This window comes from Tupaia chinensis, unplaced genomic scaffold, assembly GCF_000334495.1.
Source record: "Tupaia chinensis unplaced genomic scaffold, TupChi_1.0 Scaffold000173_1, whole genome shotgun sequence".
In the NCBI taxonomy this organism is placed as follows: domain Eukaryota; kingdom Metazoa; phylum Chordata; class Mammalia; order Scandentia; family Tupaiidae; genus Tupaia; species Tupaia belangeri.
In genome coordinates this window covers 674,313-684,303 of record NW_006159648.1, presented here as the reverse complement: position 1 = coordinate 684,303, position 9,991 = coordinate 674,313, and positions in this window count along the sequence as shown.

Genomic DNA, 9,991 nt, shown 5'->3' with positions numbered 1-9,991 from the left:
GACAAAGAAGTAATGTCTGGAGTGCCATAGTGCTATTGGGCACTATTGAATGTTTTCATGAATACTTCTTATTGGGTCATTAAGGATAAATGAAATGTTTCTGTCAATCCTTATTACCAGATGATAATGCAATGGCGTTACACAGGTCCACTGTATTCCCATGCCATCTGCACCTGTGTTATGACTTTGGCCACCTGCAGTGAACAATAAATCTCTACTCCTCTCTGTGCATACAATGGGTAATAAATAAATCTTGAAAATCATGCAGTGAAGAAGCACAGTGTTGAATCAAAAAATTCCATCACCTACTCTTTGACGACAATAAACTTCATATATTTATTTCTCTCCTTCTGTTATTCATTATAGTTAAGGGACGGGTTGCTGAGCAGTATCAAACCCTGTGTATGCATCGGTCCTAGGCAAAGAAATGTGATCTTAATGTGTATAATACCATTTACTTAAAATATATGATCAGGTATAAAGCAAAAATTAGCTTTTCAGTGTTTTACTCTATTTTGAAAAAGATGGTAGAATATTCTAGATAGGACATGGGAATAATATACTTTCTTAACCACAAACGGGAATGTTGATTGCTTCCTTTCCTCCCAAATTTTGGCACAATGTATAAAAAATAATTGTTTCTGCATTCTATTGCCATCTGTTGTATGGCATTAAGATCAACTGCCCTTTTTTTCTGTTCCTGGTGCTTTTTAAGGTTTTGCTTTGGCATTCAGGTCAGTCCATCTGATTCTACGGCACTGTGCCCGTGGGTGGACATCTGGAAGAGTTGGCTTAAATAAGGGCTTGCGGCTCGTGCACTGGTGGAGACATGGTTCTCAATTGATATTTCCTTCGCTTATCTGTTGAGTAAATTGGTTTTGTTCTCATAGAATATCTTCCATTGCACTTGTTTTCAAAGCCAACCAGTCTCTTGTCCTTTTGGTTCCTTTCCAGTTCTTGCAGCTATGGATTAGTGAGTAATATGATTACATTTAAGTTGAATATCTTCAGTTTATTTAAAAAATTTTCCTCCCAGGGGATGATGGCCATGCCACACCCCTTCTCCTCCAATCTCCTTTCAGGACTTTAAGCATACACACACACACACACACACACACACACACACACGTCTAGTGTATCTTTCAAACTACTTGGTCTGGGACTCAAACTGTGCGATTGGTCATGTGGGATCCAGCCACCTTAACTTCCATGCCACTTGCTGGCCCCAAAACGTATTTCAGGAAGCATTTTTTCTTCAGTGTATACTTTAAAATAATTGCAACTCAGTCCCTCTATAAACCACTAGAAAATTCAAGGAACAAGTCAATAATGCCAATTTCAATCCATTAAAGAAATTGTAGGTAGCATTAAATCAGTTCTCATAACTTAAAGAAATTTTATATTTTTATTCACTCAAAATAAGGATTAAACATTTATTTATTACAATGCTATGTATTAAGACTTGAGGGGAAGAATAATAACACAAAAATTCTTTCAAATTTCATTTTTCAACTATTTTTAAAGCCACGCCTATGAGTTGACTAGATATTTCTAATTGCTTTTATTATGAAAAGCAACTTATAATTGGAGAATTCTCAGAGAAAAAGTATGTATCTTTTCCCTAATAAGATCATTATTTTTTTTCTAATATGTTTCTTCTTTAATATCTGAAAAAAAAAAATCTCAGAATCTATTAGGTAATTCTGACAATAACACCAACAACCACTTAAGACAGGAAGAGACAGATACTAATTAAAATTTTATTAGAACAGTAATTCCATGAGTGGTTAATTGATTGCTGTTGCAACACCCCCAGGGGATCTCTGATTATTTCAAGAGATTGAATGAAATTCTCTACTTCACAGGAAAAAAAAATAATTTAAATTTAACTTAAAACATACAACACTAAACTATTGCTTTTGAAACCACACTCTGTAAATTTCAGCTTCTTGAAAAATAAGCATGAATTCAGAAAAACCTATAATTGTATGATTCTAGGTACCAAATTATAAGGCAAAGCTCTATTTCAACATGGGTTACTCTTACCTTAAATAAATGACTAGATGGCACTTGATGTAAAAATCTTATCCAGCAGTTTCCCTGATGTTTAATCTCATTTTCTGACAATGTTGTATGAAAATTAGTATTTGTGAATTCATAAACATGGCTAAAAAATAAAGTACAGAAAACATTTTGTAGGAATAAGTGTAAAGTAGAAAAAAATTAAAAATAACCTACCAATATTTCTAGCTCCTAGTGTGTATATAGATATATTGGAAAGTTCTTCTAGACTGTACAAATGATCTAACATATTTGGATAGGAGAAAATTTGTGAGTTATGACATGCAGAATTGAAACTTTAGTATGATTGTTCTAATTAAAATTTTAACAGTATTACAGATAACTAAATTTTAGGAAGGTTACTGTTTTTGACAGTGAACATCAAACAAACATTTTGTTTAGCTTATTTGATAGAATTTCTATCATAGGGTGATTTTAAAAATGAACTTTTCGTTTTTCACAAATTATTATGCATCTGGGTGGTTATATTCTCAGAAATGTCTTTCCCACTCTTTCTGGCCTCATGAGATATTTCAGAATCTTATCTTACTTCCATGAAGAAGTAGATGTTATTTTTTCTCCTCAAACTGGGCAGTTTGTAATCGCCTTAATGCATGTGATGTAGCAGAAGTGACAATGTGAATTCTGAGGCTAGTTTGTAAATGAGATGCGGTTTTAATCTAGTTTTCTATCATGGAATGTTTGAAATCCATCTACGACATTATGAGGAAGCTCCAGCAATACGGAGCGGGCCTGTACAGCATTGCCCTCAACAGCTCCTACCTAATGTCCCAGATGACAGCCAGTGCAATGGTTTGAATGTCTCCTACAAAACTCATGTTGAAATTGCATTGCCATTGTGATGGTATTAAGAGGAGAGACCATTAGAGGTGACTAAAATGTATTAAAGTTGTTATCTAGAAGTGAGTTTGCTTATCTTAAGAGTGGGTCGTGAAAAATAGAAAAATGTAGGTTGTTATAAGAGTAGTTTGGCTCTCTCTTGCACTTGATCTTTTACTTTCCAGTTCCACTTTCTACCCTCCCCAGATGTTAGCACCAGATGTTAGCACTCTTGGACTTCCTTGCCTCCAGAACTGTTGGTCAACAGTTGTATTGTTGGCATCAACCGTCATGTACATAAAGTGAATGAGATTTTTAAAGTTCCCAATCCTCAACTTTCAATTCACCTCAGATGTTAGGGAAAAAGGGCAGAGATGATTGATTCCCATTGAGTCCTGTCAAATTCAGTTTAGTGAGTCATGTTAGTGCATTGTAAAAACAAAGCTACTACTTGTGGTATGTCTTGTTATATAACTGTCTTAAAAATAATTAGTTTCATTATTATTTAGGTGTGGCAAGGCCAACAGATTTTGAGATGACTATCATTGAAAAGATAGTTTCTTATATTCTTAGATCCCAAGAGGAGAGGCCACACGATGTCTAGTAGAGAAGTACTAAGGTTGTCGAGGAGGCAGAGGCATTGGGGAAAACAGGCTGAGTTCTGTTGGAAAGAATGGATAGGGAAAAGAAAACAGAGTTAGCATTGGCTAGTTCAAGTAATTTCAACTGGTTCTGACAGAAAGGTTGTTCGTAATTGTCTGGTACCTAGCCCGGGGTGATTAGAAGCAGAGGAATAGTGGCCCTGAATGTGGGAGCCTGACCGAAGTGGATGGTAGTGTGGGTTCTGTATTGGTTAATTTTCAGTTGAAAGGCACGTTTGAATTGTTTACTGGGGGGAAGGGGGGCATTCTCTTCAGAGTAAGCAATGGTCCCAAGTGGCAAATACAGGAAATAAGCTATAGCTAATAGACTAGCAATAGGTAACAGAGTGTGTGTATATGTATGTGTATTAACTAGAAGTGGGTGGAAGCTAAGGCAAGTAAAACTCAAATTTAATCACATGGATTGAAGCAGACAGAAGGTGAAAGCATAAAAGGCAAAAAGCCTGATGGCCTTTCAGTTGGCTGTTGTTGATTAAGTGAGGAATATGTTATTGTGAGCTGGAGAATAGGGAAAACTTGTGTAGTTGTCTGTAGTAATGTGGAAAATAGAAAATATATGTATTAAGTGATGATCTAGCAGAAGAGATTTCCAGGCAGAATGATGAGGTTATTTTCTGGCTTCTCACTACCAAATATAAAATGAAAGAAGAGAAGATAACCTAAAGGGAGAACTAGTAAATACAGGACCAGCCCATGGCTTGGTGGTAAGGAGGCTAGATCCCACATGGCCAACCATGTGTTGGAGTCTCAGACCCAGAGGCTTGACGTGCTTCAGGTGTGTGTGTTCCCAAAAACTTTACAGGAGGAGCAAATGGAGAAGGGGTTGTGGAGTGACCATGCCTCAGGGGGGTTACTTTCTCACTTTCGTTCTCTCTCTCTCTCTCTGTCTCTGGTGAGTGCACATGCCCTCTGGAAAATGAAAAAATAAAAATAAAAAGAATACAAATGAGTACTTATTAGGTTTGAAAAGAAACATGTTCCCCATTCCTATCCTCTCCATATGGAAGCAATACTACATTTAATAAATGGTTTACTCTCTGTGTTACTCTCTCTACCCCTCTCCCTTGTGTGCATGTTCATGCCCTAGTATGGATAAAGAAGAAAGAAAAAAAAGAGTTCAGGGATTTAAGGTAATACTCTGATTAGACAAAAATTCCTCGAAGTATCTCACAGATGCTTTCTGTCAAAAAAATTAGTTTTCTTTCTAGGGCTATTAGGAACATTGCCTTGATGTACTAATAGGAGACTCAAGACATGGAGAATTATTTCAAGGTTTGTTGAGTATGGATTTTGTACAACAGGGTAAACTACAATAAGGTTTATAAGACGTCCATAAATTATAAGAGAATAGTAATTATGGAAACACTGTCAGCTTGTACTAAAAGATGCAGAGGTAGTTTCAAAGAAAAAGACTTTTAGATCATTAAACTCTTGTAGGTAGAAAGCAAGCTATAAAAAACCCTTTCAGTTACAAAAACAGAAACAATTGTATGGCAAAAGAAAAACGACTTCCTGGAAGCTTCTAAAATTCCAGAAAACAAAACCCAAAACTAAAGAGCCTGGCAACGAGTGCCTGGCTGGAATTTGGTATTTCTATGGAGTGTGATTCTTGGGTACCTTAGATTTTTCTCCCTTTCGTACTGAAGATCTATAATGTGTCTTACCATGTATGTTGGGGTTGTGGGGAGAAAGATAAAGTATCTGTTTAGTTTACAGGTGATCAGATTGATAGAAACTATTCTCTAGGAACTGTATCAGAGAAATACCAGCTGAGGAATTTCACATATAGTTGGACCTAATATATTGGGTTGTTGGAAAAGTCATGACACATTTTTGCACAAAAAAACATACAAAAATATGTCATGACTTTTTTTTTCTTTTTCTTTTGTTAGAGAGGTTTTTGCTATAGGGCGCGGGCACTCGCCAAAAAGACAGAGACAGAGAGACAGAAAGCAAGAAATCACCCACCAAGGGGGATGGCCATGCCACAATTCCTTCTCCTCCATTCTCCTTTCAGGATCTTGGGCACACATGCCTGGTGTGAGTTTAAGCCACCAGGTCCAAGACTCGAACTACAGTCAACTACATGGGAGTCCAGCAACATAGCCATTATGCTAACTGCTAGTCCGTCATGACTTTTCTGACAACTCAATAAATGATGAGTTCTTGGATCTTAGCCCTGATAATGATGCCATAATAAGACAAGATTTTAGGAGATCATGGGGAATGGGTGAGTGTATTTTGCACATGAGGAGAATATAAACTTTTATGATCAGAGCATAAACCGTGGTAAATTGTAGTTACCAAAAAATGGTCTCTTAGCAATATTTCCAGACCCACATAACCTTCCAGCAGCTTGTCTGTTATTGTTCTAAGCTACTAAGTATGGGATCATTCTTTTATTACTAATGACTGATCTATTAAGTGGTTTAAGAAAAATTAAATAGAAGTTCTCACTGTCTTTATAACAATGTTTGTAAATTTGTAGGTTTTTAGAAAATCTCCTCTTGATTGATAGTTACAGAGTGTTTAAGTAACTCTAGTAGTTTTACATCTTGCAATTACTGGAGCCAGGGTTTAGTTCCAGGCAGTCTAGCTCCAGATGCTGTGCTCATAGTCACTAAGCTATGCTGTGTATTTATTATTTATTGAACTTTTTGATATCTAGCACTGTTCTAAATGTTTTGCAAAGAAACAAAATAACCTCATTATTATCCTCATCATCATTTAACAGTAGGAGAAGTCAGAAGACAGAGAAATAAAGTTCCTTACTTAAAATTACAAAGCTCCAGAGTGCCAAAACTAGGTCTTGAACCTAGGGAGTCAGGTTTCAGACCCCATGGTTTTAAACAATGTTATATTCTCTGCTGAGGCTAAGGGCTCAGTTCTCTCACCGTTTTTCTTTCCAGCAGACCTTAAATTCATTACTTTCCTGTAGAATACAGAATAGAATAGAAAAGTAAAGCCACAGCAGCACAATTTGGATGTTGCCAGATTATCTCTGCTAATTATCCACCCCTGCCCTCTGAGATGGTTTACAAAGATGGCCATTCCCAGGAGGTTTGCTTTTTCTCAAATTTTTGCATTGTTTTGATACTTATTTAGATTGTGGTAAATATAAGTGGGCAGATAGTTTAGGAATTGTGTGATAATTCAGTTGCTGTATTTTTTGTGCTTGTCATTAAAGTAAGGGCACAGGCGCGCACACACACACATACACACACACACACACACAATCTTTTCTGAATTGGCAAGAGTACTTTTCTTCTGTACTTGTTTCTCATGGTCTTTACAAAATTATTGTTTTTTTCTTTTCTTTCTTTTTTTCTTTTAATGTCTCTATTGTTCTACTAGTCTATAAATACCTTTCAGGTGCTAGCTGGTGTGTGGAGGTTAAGGTGCTGAATCCCACAATGGCCAGCTGTGAGGTTTTAGTTCCTGATCTGGTGGCTAGAAAAATTACACTGACAGGACCAGCAGTTAGCTTAATGGCTATGTCGCTGAACTCCCATGTAGTAGACCGCGGTTCGAGTTCTGGACCTGGTGGCTTAAACTCACACCTGGCATGTGTGCGTGCATGCCCAAGATCCCGAGAGGAGAATGGAGGAGAAGGGATTGCAGTGTGGCCACCCCCCCAGGGGGTGATTTCTCGCTTACTGTCTCTCTGTCTCTCTGGCGAGCCCTATAACAAGAAAATAAAAAAAAAAAAAAGAAAAGAAAAAGAAAAATCACACTGGGTGCATGTGTGCACATGCCCAAAATCTGAGGGGAGACTGAAGGACAAGGGATTATGTTTTAGCAATCCTCCCTGATGGGTGTTTTTTTTTTTTAGTTTTCACTCTCTCTCTCTCTCTCTCTGTTGCTCTCTGGCAAGAGCTTGCACCTGCTAGCAAAAACTAAAAAAATACCTCAACAAAATAACAAACAAAAAAATACTTTTATTAATCATGGTATTATACAGCTTCAGAATAAATTTGATGAGTGTATTAAGTTATCTGTGATTATATCCATAAAATACTCTTAGAAGTGAATATATATTGTATAATATAATTATATATTTTAATCTAGTATATAAAATATGTAACATATATACATCACACAATGGATAGAGAACCCAGAATCTGAACCCAGACAATATAGTTTCAGAATGCATACTCATAACCATTATGGAATAATATATATACATATGTAACATATATACATGTGTTGCGTCATCAGGCTCTAAGTAAATATGTTAGACCAGACCATCCTTTGGCCTATAAACGTGTCAATTTCATATTTCAGTCAATATAGTTGAAGGTGGACTTTGACCAAGAGAAATACAAGTAATTTTATTTTCTGCAAATGAGAAGTCACAATGAATTGAGGAGAAAATAGACAGATGATAGGATAATTTATTTTCCTAATGCTCCAGCGACAGTTGTGTCTTTAAAAAATGATGTAAAGAGAGACTCTTTAATATCTTAACTTAGTAATCAATTTAGCAGTTCCAGAGTGGGCTCTGAGAGGCAGCAGGGCTGACCATAATGGATATGCAAATATAGCTGCAGAGATTCGGTCTACTGCAGTCAAAGACCTTGCTGCAATGTTTTACAATGAGAGACAGATCCTTGGTCAACCAGTCTGTGGTCTGATTGAACAACTGAAAGGAAGTCCCTAAACAAGTAGTTATTTCTTTGGTAAGGTATTCTTAATTCAGCAAAAGATAATACAATAGCACAAAAAAGCATTCTACTTTGAACTTTTTAGGCTGAAACACATTCTTTTGCTTTGCTTGGATTTTGACATGAGCGATATATTTTTATCCAGATGTCAGGCACTGAATCTCTTTTTTCTCCCTTGGGTAGATAAATAACTTTTCTTAGAAATGTTTTCTAGAGGAGAGAGAAGGCTGGTGTCTGCACTTCTGCAATCACCTTCTGGCTTTTTTCTTTTTTCTTTTTATAATGATGTAACCTTGGATAAAACTCTTATGTTTCTATGGGTTGGGGTGCTCAATTAAATTCATTTACTTGATTTTTCAATTACAATGTAATCAGGTAATTAAGTGATAATTCTATGTCTATGGTATTGGTCCTGCACTGAAGGAGAATTAAAAGGGAATCAACAAAATCTAGGGAAAATAACTACCTGTATATTTCAGAGAAATTTTGAGAAATATCTGAAATAAAATACATGGATTACTATTTGAACTACAATTGTTAAGTGTCACAGTATTATAAAAGATATATGAGTATAGTACCAAAAATAAAAATATACTTATCGAGCGTCTGCTCTGAGCAGATCTCTAGGTCTCGCCTTGGTTAAGAAGTGATAGTCATCACAAACTTCCCTTTGATTTTGCAGTATCCAGCATCTCCTTGTAGATGCAATACTATTAGCCAAAGTTCCCGGCAGTGGAACTATTATGGAACAATAGGCATAGCGGGGATTTAGAATCACTACGATAGCATAAATAATTAATGCTTGCTTTGATGAGAATAAAGTGAGAAAATGGATTTTTGCATAAGAGATTGAAAGTAAACTTTGATAGGAAATGTGATGAGAAAGGTGAATTAGGCAAAATACACGGAAGTATGTTTTTCTATATTATCTAGAAGAAATACCTAACCATGTCCTGTATTACTATAGTTACAGATTCCACATATTCATATCTTATTGTAGATAAGCAGATGTTAACTTATTTATAACTAGGATATTTAACACATTTTATCACATAAGCTCAAAGATACCTGAGTCAACATTTTTTCTTAATAAACAAAGGCCGAGGGAAATCAAAGAAAAAATTAAGACTCCCAAAGACAAGCAAGTAAATTCAGCTTGTAAATAGCGTGGAGAAAAACAATATCTGCCAAAGGCATATAAAAGAGTGAAGAAGATTGACTCAGAAAATGAGTCCAGTGTTTAAGGAGCATGAAATGAAAAACAATATACAGTGTGCTGTTATAATGTTTTAAAGCATTATGGATTTTATATTGGTGTTCATGGCAACATCTAATCTGCCTTAGAAACTTATTTTGACATTGTTTTGTACTCAGAGTGCATGTCAAAGAAGCTTTGCTACTGCAATTTTATCAAAATCAGACTTAGAAATAGAAGTCATAGCTAACTTCTCCCTTAACACCCTTCATTATTATATTTTATCAGACTCAAACTATGATAAAATCTTTGGATAATGTGTAACTGGAAGTGAACAGTTATAAATTTCACTCAACAAAAATCAAAATATAGACATGTTTGTATGAAATATACTCACTGCCACATACTTAATTAGAATATCTTGGTTGATTTCCTGAGAGCTTTTAATGCAAAAAAAGTGATAAGAGTTATGACCTCTAATACCATTCTCAATGAACCATAACTCTGTAAGTCATATTTAAGAGTAAACATATTTTTTTCTTAATCTACCTTTTTTTGGGGGTGGTGTA